The 14,788-nt window shown below is 47.5% G+C and overlaps 1 protein-coding gene across 3 annotated transcripts in view; it reads right to left on the reverse strand.

Annotated features, from left to right (window-relative positions):
- Positions 1–11,754, reverse strand: part of ERICH6B (glutamate rich 6B) — a 77,750-nt gene extending 65,996 nt beyond the window's left edge. For all 3 annotated transcript variants that reach the window (XM_059892212.1, XM_025000030.2, XM_059892213.1), the window contains exons 1-2: positions 11,455–11,754; positions 90–141 (exon numbers count right to left, since the gene is read on the reverse strand). The gene's annotated coding sequence lies outside the window, so the exon portion shown is untranslated. The remainder of the gene's footprint in view (positions 1–89; positions 142–11,454) is intronic.
- Positions 11,755–14,788: the final 3,034 nt, after the last annotated feature.

Genomic DNA, 14,788 nt, shown 5'->3' on the forward strand with positions numbered 1-14,788 from the left:
TTTGCAGTCATGATTATGCAGCCTTCGAGACCTAGAAGATGCAGTTGCAGTTATTAATACATCTAGATATGCTCATGGGCAATACTTACAATGTCAGGGAGTGAACTGAGTCCAAGCCAAGAGATTCTTCAACAGTAACAGCTGGGGAAAAAAAGAAAAAAAGTTTTCTGGTTAGCACTTTCTTTAAAGAATATTTATTTATTGGCTGTGCCGGGTCTTAGTTGCTACATTCAAGCTCTTAGTTGCGGCATGTGGGATCTAGTTCCCTAGCCAAGGGTTAAACCTAGGTTCCCTGCCTTACAAGTGTGGCGTCTTAGCTGCTGGACCACCAGGGGAGTCCCTCTGGTTAGCTCTTAGTTATCCAGAAAATTAGCCAGAGAACACCTTGTTTCTTAAGAATACTGGATAGTAGAGATTTTTCCTAGGCTAAGATGAAATGGAATTTGTTTTTGAAGTACATGTTTTTTGCTTAGTCTTTCTTGGTCAATAGCTCTTCCTGGGTGTTCCCCATGGAAATCCCTGAATTTCCCCCATGGAAATCGAACCAAGCAACCCTCACTTATGTATCTCCCCTGCCATTCCTCACCCATGTCCTGTCACTAAATGGTCTGACCAATCTGAGCATCAAAGCTCCCCAGGTACTGCAGAGAACTCACAGGGATGCTGCAGTGGATTTAAAAGTTTTGAGGAAAACAGCCATACTCAGCATCTGGTGCATATTGTATGAACTAGTGCTTTAGATTCGGGCTTCCCTGTGGCTCAGATGGTAAAGAATCTGCCTGCAATGCAAGAGACCTGGGTTCGATCTCTGGGTTGGGAATATACCCTAGAGAAGGGAAAGGTTACCCACTCCAGTATTCTGGCCTGGAGAATTCCATGGGCTGTATAGTCCGTGGGGTCACAAGAGTCGGACACAACTGAGCGACTGAACTAAACTGAACTGACGTGCAACCTGACTCCAAGACTGGAGTCACGCAGTGCCTGATAGACACACACATTTCATTAGGAAGGCATCGTGGCTACTTAAGACTGAAGTAAAAGCATTATTTTTTTCTTTCAATTTTTGTGTATTAAGTTTCAACATAAATATATATTTACGTTTCAACATGTCAGAGAAGGCAATGGCACTCCACTCCAGTACTCTTGCCTGGAGAATCCCAGGGACGGGGGAGCCTGGTGGGCTGCCGTCTATGGGGTCGCACAGAGTTGGACACGACTGAAGCGACTTAGTGGCAGCAGCAGCAGCAGCACATTTCAACATAAATATACATTCGTATGACAATAAAAATGTAACACAAGTGTTTATTAAATTCCTTGGAGATAAGTAATAAATGAAAACCATTGTAGGTTTCTTTTTGCTTAGGGGGCATTGTGAAAAATTCACTGAAATATTGAGAGTTGTGAACAGAAAGTTTGGGAACCTCTGGTATAATTCATGCAGTTGCTCAGATGTAGAAACATGGAATTACCCTTGATTCTTCCCTCTTTCATCCTTCTAAGACTGCTGATGAACCAATAAGTCCTCTCCATGCCATCTTCCAAAAAATGTCCTGAATCCATTCTTCCTTCCATCACCACTGTGATCACTCCTGTCTAATACACCATCTTCTACAGTGGCCTCCCTGTTTTGGCTCTTGCTTTCCAAGAATTCATTCTTCAGAGGTGATTGTTTTTAACACATAAATTAGATCATGTCTTTTTTAAATTTTTGGTATTCCAATAAAACTTTATATACAAATGCAGGGCCATAGTTTGCCAATGCCTCAGCTGGGGAATTAGTCAATAAACTTATAGAGCTAATGAATGGTACATTATGTGCTCATTAAGATTTAGTAATGAATATATTGAAAAACATGAGAAAAGTTTTAGTAAAAAAAAAAAGCAAGATACAAAAGCATATAAACAGGTATGATCATGGCTGTAAATAACACATGAAGTATATAATACAAAGATGACAAAATAAATTACTAACTGTGGTTATGGGCTTCCCTGGTAGTTCAGCTGGTAAAGAATTGGCCTGCAATGCAGGAGACCCCAGTTCGATTCCTGGGTTGGGAAGATTCCCCTGGAGAAGAGTCAGGCTACCCACTCCAGTATTCTTGGGCTTCCCTGGTGGCTCAGACTGTAAAGAATCTGCCTCCAATGTGGGAGACCTGGGCTGGGAAGATCCCCTGGAGGAAGGCATGGCAACCCACTCCAATATTCTTGCCTTGAAGATTCCCATGGACAGAGGAGCCTGGAGAGCTACAGCCTGTGGGGTCTCAGAGAGTCGGACACGGCTGAGTGACTAAGCACACAGCACACACACACAATTGTGATTATAATAGGATGGCAAGGCAGTAAATGGGTGACTTTGTTGGATCGTATCTTAATGACCTTGCTTGAAACCCACCAGTGGTTTCCACTTCATGTTGAAAGGCCTCCCAGGCCTGCCATATTGGCCCCTGCTTCTTTTCTGACCCTCCTGGAACCCTAGAACTGCTCCCGCTGAGCACCATTCCAAGCTCAGGGGTCTTCCATTAGTCCTTCTCATTGTCTGCGAGAGCTTCCCTCGTGGCTCCGATGGTAAAGAGTCTGCCTGCAATGTGGGAAATCTGGGTTTAGTCCCTGGGTCAGGAAGATCCCCTGGAGAAGGGAATGGCAACCCACTCCAGTATTCTTGCCTGGAAAATCCCATGGACAGAGGACCCTGGTGGGCTGCAGCCCATGGGGTCACAGAGTTGAACATGACTGAGTGACTAACACATAATTGTCTGCAAAGTTCTTCATCCAGATCTGCAGCTGCCTGGCTCCTCCTCCTCGAGTGTCAGTTCAAATGTAACCTTCCCGTGATACCCTCCCTGAGCAACTGATCTAAAATAGCTCCTCACATCCCAGTCTCTATGTATTTCATCATGTTGGTTTCTTTTCTGCACAACGTTTGTATCATGTTCATGGATCTGTATATCTGAGAATAGGAACTTGGCTCTCGTTTGCCATTGTATTCCTGCCACCTAGAATAATGCCTGGTACATAGTAGAAGATCAGAAGTATGCACTGAAAGTGATAAATGCATAATTATTTTATATGGTTGCATGTTTGGATCACTCACTGTTGTCTCCTAATAGAGAAGATCCAGAAGTCTGTTGGGAGGGAGGAAGTTGTAATTTCACTTGACTGATACAAATATATGTGTGTTAAGCCTCTTGATGAAAGTGAAAGTGGAGAGTGAAAAGGTTGGCTTAAAGCTCAACATTCAGAAGATGAAGATCATGGCATCTGGTCCCATCACTTCATGGGAAATAGATGGGGAAACAGTGGAAACAGTGTCAGACTTAATTTTTTGGGGCTCCAAAATCACTGCCGATGGGTGACTGCAGCCATGAAATTAAAAGACACTTACTCCTTGGAAGAAAAGTTATGAGCAACCTAGATAGCATATTGAAAAGCAGAGACATTACTTTGCCAACAAAAGTCCATCTAGTCAAGGCTATGGGTTTTCCAGTGGTCATGTATGGATATGAGAGTTCGACTGTGAGGAAGGCTGAGCCCCGAAGAATTGATGCTTTTGAACTGTGGTGTTGGAGAAGACTCTTGAGAGTCCCTTGGACTGCAAGGAGATCCAACCAGTCCATTCTGAAGGAGATCAGCCCTGGGATTTCTTTGGAAGGACTGATGCTAAAGCTGAAACTCCAGTACTTTGGCCACTTCATGTGAAGAGTTGACTCATTGGAAAAGACTCTGATGCTGGGAGGGATTGGGGGCAGGAGGAGAAGGGGATGACAGAGGATGAGATGGCTGAATGGCATCACTGACTCGATGGGTGTGAGTCTGAGTGAACTCCGGGAGTTGGTGATGGACAGGGAGGCCTGGCGTGCTGTGATGCATGGGGTGGCAAAGAGTCGGACACGACTGAGCGACTGAACTGAACTGAACTGAAACACACTGATATAGAAAATACATTGTACAACTAGGTATTGTAATCAGGGGTTTCCTGTATTTTAGGTTGTGTATATTCCTGTACTGTTCAGCCAGGAATTGTATCTGCAGCTCTTGTTACCCAGGATATACAGAGACAACAGATAGTGACCTTATATGAACTCCTTTTTTCTTAGCAATATTAGCAGCACTGGTTTATCACATGTAATTATATTGAGTTGGTCTCAATGAGGCAACTCATTATTCCACTTGTTATTCTTCACAACAGGCAAGTCTTTCAACCCATTCCTTTTCTTTCATTAAGAAATCGACATAAACATATATAAAGGAACATTTCTACAACTACAGCATTAAACCCAAAGTGGGAATGCCATTGTCCAGCCTAGGTTCGCTGATGTGTTTTCTCAGACAACACTAAATCCGGGAAAGGCCCGTGGTAAAGCAGCAATAGATGTGGAATTATTCAGCATCTCCAGCAAACGGCAGTGGGGATTAAACAGAGCTTTCTTTAATAAGATTAATTCTGAAACACTAAGAGTGGTTTGGCATATCCCCAAAGATACAAGGCATTTGTATCTATATAAGATTAAGGGAGCTTTCACACAAAGCAATTTTATTTTTCAGCATCAAAGAGATGCTTCTGAGGGGTGGCTGGAAGGAGGCACACTGCAGCAAACGCAGGCAGTGCAAAAGCTTCTTTGTATGAAAGACAGTTTGCTCAGCCAGGAATTGTATCTGCAGCTTTGCTACCCAGGATGTACAGAGTATTGTTTTTCGAATCACAGGATTCCAGGGAAGGCAGGGCTGGGGGTTAGGAATCTGGTTGACAAACTCCCCAGACAGGTGGCTACGCAGTGATAACCTTGAATTTCCAGGGAGTGGAGTTCAGTGCTTCTTGAGGCAGACTGTTGGACAGCTCTTATAAATAATAAATCACGACAATGATGCTGGTAATAACAATGATAAGAAAGATCACCACAATAAGTGGTGGAATTATTCAGCCACCATTTCTACGTGCCAGGCACTGCATTTAGCACATAACAAATGACACAGACTTCTGCTGTGAAATCTTTCTCCCTTGGGCTTTCAACCAGCGCCCCTCCCCCGCCCCAGGTCTGTCATCTGATGATCCACAGTGGCTGCATATATTTGAAGATAGCTTTTATGTTCCTTTACCTTTTTTTTTTTTTTTGGTGCTAAACTTAGGTTTATTTTTGGAAGCTGATGCAGGCATTTATATGGATCAGTATTAAATTTCATCTTGCTGACTTTGCCTCCCGCTTCAAGGCTGCTCAAACATTTGTGAATCTGATTCTATCATCCTGTGCATTAACCAGACCTTATAACATTTGCTACTGAGAGGGATAAGCTTCCAAGGCTCCCTCCTATCCTTCTCCCTTTCTTCTTTGCTTCTTTCTTTCTGCAGACACTTACTGAGGACTTTCTATGTGCCAGACACCGTTGGGCACAGTGGCTGCAGTGTTGCAGAGGGCACACCTTGAGGGAGACCTTGAGAAAGCTTTGTGCTTAAGCCGGGAGACAGAAAAACAAATTATATACAGTGTGATTATGTTATGAATGAAAGAGGGGGAGGGGGATTTTAGCAGGAGTCAGAAGAGTAATTATCTGTCAGTGGGGAAACAGGGAGCTAGGAGGGTGCCAGGACCACCTCCAGCTTCTGGAGTGTGGGGTCCATCGGGGCCATGGGCCGTCCTGGTGCATTAATAACTCAACGCTAGCCAGAGCATATCTCAGGGCCGGGGACGGGGGACGGCTTTAGCTAACATAGGGAAGTGGAAAGAGAATTGAAAGAAATGGAAAGAGGATGGAGGCGGGGAGCACCTACTTCTGGAGTGTGTGCATGCTAAGTTGCTTCAGTCGTGGCTGACTCTTTGCGGCCGCACGGACAGTAGCCCACCAGGCTCCTCTGTCCATGGAATTCTCCAGGCAAGAATACTGGAGCAGGTTGCCGTGCCTTTCCCCAGGGGATCTTCTGGACCCAGCGATTGAAACTGCGTCTCCTGTATTGGCAGGCGGAACTTTTACCGCTGAGCCACCCTGGAAGCCTTACAGAGGGGGCTGGGCTCTTATGTCCAGTGTTACAGCCTTTGCTCTTCTCTGCTACTGCCTGCTCAGTGGGCTCCTCCCTCCTCTACTCCAGGCAGGCCTCCCCAAAGGATGAAGTTCAGCTGTTTTGGCTAGAGGGGCTAAGTTTCATATGGTGGACTAGAGAATCAGGTGCATTTAAGTAATTGCTTTATTGATTTTAAACTTTTTATTTTATATTGGAGTATATAGTTGATTGGGGCTTCCCTGGTGGCTCAGACAGTAAAGAATCTACCTGCAATGCAGGTGACCCGGGTTCTATTCCTGGGTCGGGAAGATCCCCTGGGGAAGGAAATGGCAACCCACTCCAGTATTCTGCCTGGAGAATTCCATGGACTGAGGAGCCTGGTGGGCTGAAGTCCGTGGGGTCGCAAAGAGTTGGACATGACTGGGTGACTAACACTTGCTTAGTTGATTAACAATGTGTTAGTTTCAGCAAAGTGGTTCAGTTCTACATATCCATGTATCTATTTGTTCTCAAATCCTTTTCTCATTTAGTTGTTACATAATATTGAGTGGAGTTCTTGGGGGCATTAATTTATCTGGGTGCTCCAGGTCTTAGTTGTGGCATGTGGGATCCAGTTCCCTGACCTGGAATCGAACCTGGGGCCTCCTGCATTGAGAGTGAGGATTCTTAGCCACAGGACTATCAGGGAAGTCCCCATGGGGACATTTTAGATTTCAATGAGAAACTGGAGAGGGACAGAATGAGAGAGGAAGGTTGTCACATGTGACCTGAAAATGCCCAGTTAGTCGCTAGGAATGCTGATAAGACCAAGGGCAAAGGGAACCTTTTGTTAATGGCTGCTCGCAGGGTTTTTCCATGAGTAATTCTCTGGTCGTTTAGAGGCTAACCTCGATGTGAAGACTGGAACCTCAGGCGTCCAGGTAGAGGGGCTTGTCTGCGCATGTTGCAGACCCCGGGATGGTGCTGGGCGCCTGCAGGGTGCCGTGTTAGGAATTTTGTAAGACAGAGAGTAGCTGACCTTGGTAGACCCATCATCCCAGGTTGGACATGCGTCCTTGTTCAAAGAGGGATACCTCTGAGGCAGTGAGCTCCTCCAAGGGAAGAAACCTCTGTAGCCAAAAGGCGACAGGGTCCTGAGAACGAGTGGGTTCTGGGTCTGTGCCAGCCCCCACCTGGGAGCTAGCTCTGCGCTCCTACCCGGGCCTCCTAGAATCCCCAAAGCCTGTAGAAAGCCTCTTGCACATGCTGATTTGATTAGGGCTGCGGGACTCCACCTGTTGCTGAGGGATCGGAAAATTATGACCTGGGTGAGGACTGTGGATGGTTATTTTCTTACACAGACTGACCATGAATGTGGTTGGAGTAGCCCCAGAGTCCTATGTGTGTGACCATAGCTGGGAACTAATGTAAAGCTGGGTGGCTTTACATTACCCTGGTGGCTCAGACAGTAAAGCATCTGCCTACAATGCAGGAGACCCAGATTCGATCCCTGGGTCAGGAGGATCCCCTGGAGAAGGGAATGGCTACCCACTCCAGTATTCTTGCCTGGAGAATTCCATGGACAGAGGAGCCTGGTGGGCTGAGTCCATGGGGTTGCAAAGAGTCGGACATAACTGAGCGATTAACACTTTCACTTTCAATGTAAAGCTAAAGTTGATCATACCCACTGGTGGAAGCAGGACTGGGGATCTTTGATGATTTGGAGCTGAGAGGCAGGCTCCGGACTTGGGGAGTGCTGCCTAAACACTCCTTTCTTCTGAAAGGCTAAGACATCAATCTAAGACGGCACAGTGGACTTCCCTGGTGGTCCAGTGGTTAAGAATCTGCCTGCCAATTCAGGAGATGCGGGTTCAATCCCTGATCCAGGAAGATTCCACATGTCTCGGGACAACTAAACCCATGTGCTGCATCTCCTGAAGTCCGGGCGCCCTAGAGCCTGTGCTCCACAAGAGAAGCCACCGCAATGAGAAGCCTGTGCATTGCAATTAGAGAGTAGCCCCCACTTGCCGCAACTAGAGAAAGCCCACATGCAGCAATGATGATCCAGCAGAGCCAAAAATAAACACATAAATAAATAATTTGAAAAAGTAAATAGAAGAGCTTTGGTGCCTGGCTCCACATTTAGAGTTTCATTTAGAGTTTGGAGGGATTACATATTAAAAATGAATAAGCTCTGTTTTTAAACCAGCACCTGCTACTTTTGATGGGACAGGAAGAGCACAGGCAAACATTTCTAGAGTCAGAGATTGTGAGTCACATAAGGCTGAAGTCAAGAGGCCAGGTAAAGCCCTAAGGCAGGATGGGACCAGCCGGTCCTGGGTGGAAGACTAGTGGCTGAGATCATTGGCGGAGGACTGGAAGGGGTGAAGAACTAGCTGCGGAAGTCCTCCCTAGCAATAAAAATACATCAGCAAAGATGTGACGGCAGGGCTCCACTGTCTCATGGTTCAAGAAAAGCCTGGAGGTTCGATAGGAAATAGATGGTCTCCTTCCCAGAGGAGACTGCAGGGAAGTCTGGTTCTCCAACAGGCCTGTGTATTCATTCAGAACTCTACCTGGAGGGCTCATATCTTTCTTGTCAGTCCTTCAGGTGCCCAGAAGGAGGCCCTGTTAACATTTGCATTGCAGGCAGTCTTTAACCATCTGATCCACCAGGGAAGCCCGTATTATTTATCATTAGGGAGTCAGTTCAGGAAGAGGCCAGGCCATTGGGCTAGCCGTGGAGCAGCTGGCCAGATGGGTGCTGCAGGCCTCTCTCAGAGCCCAGGCCACAGGGCCGTGTGCGGGGCAGCCCTCCTGCCTGCTTCCTCCCTGCTTCTGTGTCCCAGTCTTTTCTTGGTCTCCTGCTCACAGTCCTGCTTTATTTTCTGGAGAACACTGTATACACATTCAAGAACTCTTCACAGAGAGGGATTTCTCTGGGGGATTCTAGCCTTGCTTCTGGATTTTCTTATCACTGGAAAGGAAGTCTATTCATCCTTTAAAACTTAACTCAGAGTCGCCTCCTTGGTGAGGACGTGCAGAGTCATCTGGAAACAAGTCTGTTCTCTTCCCCCCACAGCTCCCTCAGCCCTTCTTTTCTTGCTCTCTGCATGCTTGCTTGCATGTGGGCTTCCCAGGTGGCTCAGGAATAAAGAATCTGCCTGCCAACGCAGGAGACACAGGAGATGTGGGTTCAGTCCCTGGGTGGGGAAGGTCCCCTGGAGGAGGAAATGGCAACCCACTCCAGTATTCTTGCCTGGAAAATCCCATGGACAGAGGGGACAGAGGAGCCTGGCGGGTTACAGTTCATGGGGTCCCAAAGAGTAGGACCTGACTGAGTGACTGAGCAGTAGCTCAGTGCTTGCACGTGGCAGGATTTCAACTGGAGTCTGTGGACTGAATGAATGAGCCATATAAGAAGAAAGGTACACAGGAGACTGCTTATCAAGTTTCAGAATTTGGGGACTTCCCTGGTGGTCCAGTGGTTAAGAATCTGTCTTCCAATGCAGGGGCCTCCAGTTCGATCCCCGGTCATGGAACTAAGAACCCACGTGCCATGCGGCAACTAGACCTGAGGGCTGCAACTAAGACCTGATGAAGCCAAAACTAACTAACTATTTCTAATACAGTTTCTGATTTGGACTTTTCAGGTCCCCATCCACTTCGTTTTATTTCACGTCATGGAGAAAAAACCCAAGATGGGTTGTGGGTGGGCTCAGACTGCAAAGATGCAGCTGATGAAGAGGATGGGACCCTTGGGTGCAGCTTAGGGGTTGCCAACCAAGGCTTGGAAGCCTTTGTTGTTGTCGTTCAGTTGCTCAGTCATGTCCGACTCTTTGCAACACCGTGGATTGCAGCACGCCAGGCCTCCCTGTCCTTCACCATCTCCCGGAGGTTGCTCAAACTCATGGCCATTGAGTCAGTGATGCCATCCAGCCATCTCATCCTCTGTCATCCCCTTCTCTTCCTGCCTTCAATCATTCCTAGCATCAGGGTCTTTTCTAATGAGTCAGCTCTTGTCATCATGTGGCCAAAGTATTGGAGTTTCAGCATCAGTCTTTCCCAGGAGTATTCAGGATTGATTTCCTTTAGAATTGACTGGTTTTATCTCCTTGCAATCCAAGGGACTCTCAAGAGTCTTTTCCAACACCACAGTTCAAAAGCATCGGTTCTTTGGTGCTCAGCCTTCTTTATGGTCCAACTCTCACATCCATACATGACTACTGAAAAAACCATAGCTTTGACTATATGAAGCTTTGTTGGCAAAGTAATGTCTCTGCTTTTGCTCATCTCTGCTTTTTGGAAGCCTCAGCCGGAGCTAGCTGGAGCACCAGAAGAAGTTTCATTTCTATAAAGAATCCAGGGTATTCTCTGGTGCTGTGCAAATACAAGGCTTTCTTGTTGCTATTGTTACCATCTTCCATAGCTGTTTATAACCTCTCTGACTAACTGGCAGGATTCTTGGCTGATAGTGAATTCCATGTGTCTGGGCTGACCGGGATCCACGTGAAAAAGTGCCAGGGGACAAACACTGAAGTCAAAAAGTGACAGTCACCCCCCCCTTAGACTGATCAGTGCCATTTTCAGCAGTATAGACACCCAGTGCACTCATTATAACATAATTTCTTAAGGCCTTTTGTAAAGAAATAGAGTTTCCAGTGCATTCAGGTTTGAACTTTCAGAGAAGGTGACCTTGTGACGACAGGTAGAGGAGAGCCTGTGGAACACTAGCCCCAGCCACTCCGGGCCATCACTCTGGAAGGTTAGGGCTGCTGTTTCTGTCCTATTTTATTTTTTTAATTAATTTACTTTTTTATTGAAGGATAATTGCTTTACAGAATTTTGTTTTCTGTCAAACCTCACCATGAATCAGCCATAGGTGTCCTACTTTAGAGGAGGGGACACAGGGGTGGGGGAAGAAACACAGGGAAACGGAGTCATTTGCTTTGGGTCACAGGAGTTGATGTGTACTCAAGGCTGCAATTTGGGACATGGGGAATTCTTTTCCTGCTTAGTTGACTGGTCCATGAAGGCTGAAAACAGTATAACACACCCAGCACTTTCCCCTGAACTCAGGGCCAGGGCTGTCTGGAGTGGAAGGGACCCAGCCCTCCTTTATTGGCAGAAGTATCTGACCGCATAGAGGATGCGATGGTTGGGTGACGTCACCGATTCAGTGGCCATGAACTTGAACAAAGTCCAGGATAGAGTGAGGGACAAGGAGTCGGATACAACTTAGCAAGGGAACAGCGACGATTGACCGCACACCGCGGTTCACAAAGGGGAGAAGCGCAGCATAGCTGGGAGGAGAAAGGCCAAGGAAGGGAGAGCAGAGAAAGGAAAAGGCACAAAGCTGTCAGCGCGCTGTCGCTTCTTCGTCCCCCACCCCTGGACTCTGCTCTCCACTCCCTGGCGGGGCTGCACGGGGAGGAATCGGGTCTGTCTGAGCGCGCGGGACGGCGGAAGCTCGCAGCTCTTACCCGAGCCGGGCGGCCGCGCGGCTCCTGCACAGAATCCCGGCGCCGGAGTTTGTTTGGTCCCGTTACCATGGTTACAGTGGCGCCCCCGTCCTCCCGGCGCCCCTGGAAGCGGCGCTGGGGCGCAGGGAGTCCGGAACCTCTGGACGTGCTCTGGGCGTCTCTCTCCCACGCCTCCCCTGGCGAGGGAGATCTTGGGGCTCAACGGCAGGAGGTTTCCTTACTATCCGCGTCACGGTCACCTGCATCGGGTGTCCCCTGAAGTGGGAACTGGGGACGACAGGCTCCAGGACCTGGAGTCGCTGGCGCCTGCCAGGCCAGACTCCCGACCCACCCACCCAGGGCTCCCAGGCAGTGGAGGGGCGGCAAACACTGGGCAGAGTTTTATTTTGTTCTGTTATTTATTTAATGGTAGGTAATTTTTATAACCTCTGTGAAAACCCTGGAGCATCCTTTCCCGGATCCTGGGCCCGATGCTGAGCTTGCGGGTGGGTGGTATCTAAGATGGAGAGAGGCAGGGTCTGAGGCTCCCGGAGCTGAGACCCTTTAGCTGATCAGGTGTGTGAGGCTGCAGGCTGGGCTGACAGGGTGGTGAGTGCACGAGGCATCCTGAGTGAACCCTCCAGGGCTGGCCCTCAGGACAGACACCCCTAGGCACGCTGGAGGGCCGCTCCTTTGCTCTCTCCGCGGCGGTACTGTTGGAGAGGGAGGGGGCGAAGGAGGAGACGGAGTCCTGGTGCCTGGACTTGGTCTGAGGTCAAGGGCACGAGTGTGACAAGGAAGCTCACCTTCTCTGGCCACTCTGAGTGGACTCTGGATGTGCATAGAGGCCCAAGAGGCCAGGTGGAAAGCCATTTATTTATTAAAATTTTATTCTCATTTAGAAAAAAAAAGATTACTTATTTATTTAATTTTTTTGGCTGTGGTGGGTCTTTGTTGCTGCTCGCAGGCTTTCTCTAGGTCTGGCAATCCAGGCCTACTCCCCTATGCGGTGTGTGGGCTTCTCCTTGCCATGGCTTTTCTCTTGTTGCAGAGGATGGGCTCTAGAGCGTCAGCTCAGTAGTCGTGGCACACTGGGCTTACTTGCCCCCATGGCATGTGGGATCTTCCCAGATCAGGGATCGAACTGGCGTCCCTTGTGTTGCAAGGTAGATTCTCAACCACTGGACTGCCTGGGAAGCCCTGAGATCTACTTCTGTGTAGGCATTTCTGGCCAGTTGTCCCAGAGTCAGGAGAAAAGAACCCAGATCTTTGAGGCCCCAGTAATTTTCTGTGAAATCTTTTCCCATTTGGAGTAAATATTCCCTTTGGCTCCTCAATTCATATTCAGAATCTTTCATGCTTTTTCTCAAAGAGGGACCACCGGATTGTGTAAGCCCCATGTATCCACCAAGCCTGAAGACTCCCTAGTACCCCATGCATCTCAGGAGTGTTTCTTCATGTTGTCTCTTGGGGGCCTGTGCCAGGCTCTTGGGAAGGGGGTGGGAAAGACGGACAAAGGGGCTCCAGGGGAAGAGGCTTGGGACACAGAGAACTTGGTTGGTTCTTGGTGGTTTTTCCTCTGTTCAGTGGTCCCATAGGAAGTAAGCAAGTGGAAGATGACCAGATGGCAGTTTCTGCCTCCCCCTAACCCTGCCCCCAATGTGGATGGAGAAAGTTGAAGACAGGCAGAGAGAGGCCAAGCCCATACTAGTACCAGGGGGCAACAGCAAGATTCTCAGTGAGTTGGGGAGGAGTATAGGAAGGAAATAGAAAGACAGAGGATGCTACCAGCTCTCCAAGAAGCTTTGTGTGTGTGTGTGTGGCGTATATTTGATTTACAGTGTTGTGCCAAAGAACTCTTATGTTTGGTTCCCAAGAATCTCTTGAAATACAAAGGAAAAATTTGAGGCTAGGTTATTAAAACAATTTTTGCTATGTGTGTTTGTGGGGAACTGCCAAAGTCTGTTTTTGAGATTTATATCTCTCAAATATACTCTGGTAGTGTCAAGAGTTGGCTTGGGGGAACTACAGCTCCCCCTTTGTTCAGTCACTCAGTCGTGTCTGACACCTTTTGACCCCATGGACTGCAGCATGCCTCACGTCCCTGTCCTTCACTGTCTCCCAGAGTTTGCTCAAACTCATGTGCATTGATTCAGTGATGCCATCCAACTGTCTCATCCTCTGTTCCCCCTTCTCCTCCTGCCCTCAATCTTTCCCAGCATCAGGGTCTTTTCCAATGAGTTGACTTTGCATCAGGTGGCCCTAGTATAGGAGCTTCAGCTTCAGCATGTCCTTCCAATTAATATTGAGGATTGATTTCCTTAAGGATTAATTGGTTGGATCTTCTTGCAGTCCAGGGGACTCTCAAGAGTCTTCTCCAACACCACATTTCAAAAGCATCAATTCTTTGGTGCTCAGCTTTCTGTATAGTCCAACTCTCACATCCATACATGACTATTGGAAAAACCATAACTTTGACTATACAGACCTTTATTGGCAAAGTGATGTCTCTGCTTTTTAATAAGCTGTCTAGGTTTGTCATAACTTTTATTCCAAGGAACAAGCATCTTTTAATTTCAAGCCTGCAGTCACCGTCTGTAGTGATTTTCTAGACCAAGAAAATAACGTCTGTCACTGTTTACGTTTTTTTCCCCCTCTCCCTCTCTCCCCCCCAGTCCCAATAATCTCCACCAACCTCACCTGAATTTAAGTCAAAAGTGTACGTGGTTTGCAAACACAGCTTCAAAACACAGCTTCTAGCACAGCGTGCCTGACAGTCCATAGCCGCTAAAATCCATGTCGTACAGAAATTTCAGTGTCTGTTCCCCATCTGATGCCAGGAACCTTGGATGCATCCTGGTAAGGCTGTCCACCAGGTGGTGCTGATGGGTTTTGTTTTTACTTTTTTTTTTTTTTTTAATGCTGATTGATTCATTTCTTTGTTAGTATTGATATTTTACTGGATACCTGCTGCTGCTAAGTCGATTTTAGACGGCAGCCCACCAGGCTCCCCCGTCCCTGGGATTCTCCAGGCCAGAACACTGGAGTGGGTTGCCATTTCCTTCTCCAATGCATGAAAGGGAAAAGTGAAAGTGAAATTGCTCAGTCATGTCCGACTCTTCGCAACGCCATGGACTGCAGCCCACCAGGCTCCTCCGTCCATGGGATTTTCCAGACAAGAGTACTGGAGTAGGGTGCCATTGCCTTCTCCAGGATACCTGCTATGAGCTAGTATTGTGTTAGGAGGTACTGGGAATACAGACTGAACGAGACTAAGTCCCTGGTTCCAAGGAATTTTTAAAGGTTATGATTTTTATACTTTCAAAGACAAAACTCAACTGTGATGTAAGTTTCC

This window comes from Bos taurus, chromosome 12, assembly GCF_002263795.3.
Source record: "Bos taurus isolate L1 Dominette 01449 registration number 42190680 breed Hereford chromosome 12, ARS-UCD2.0, whole genome shotgun sequence".
NCBI classification, from domain to species: Eukaryota; Metazoa; Chordata; class Mammalia; order Artiodactyla; family Bovidae; genus Bos; species Bos taurus.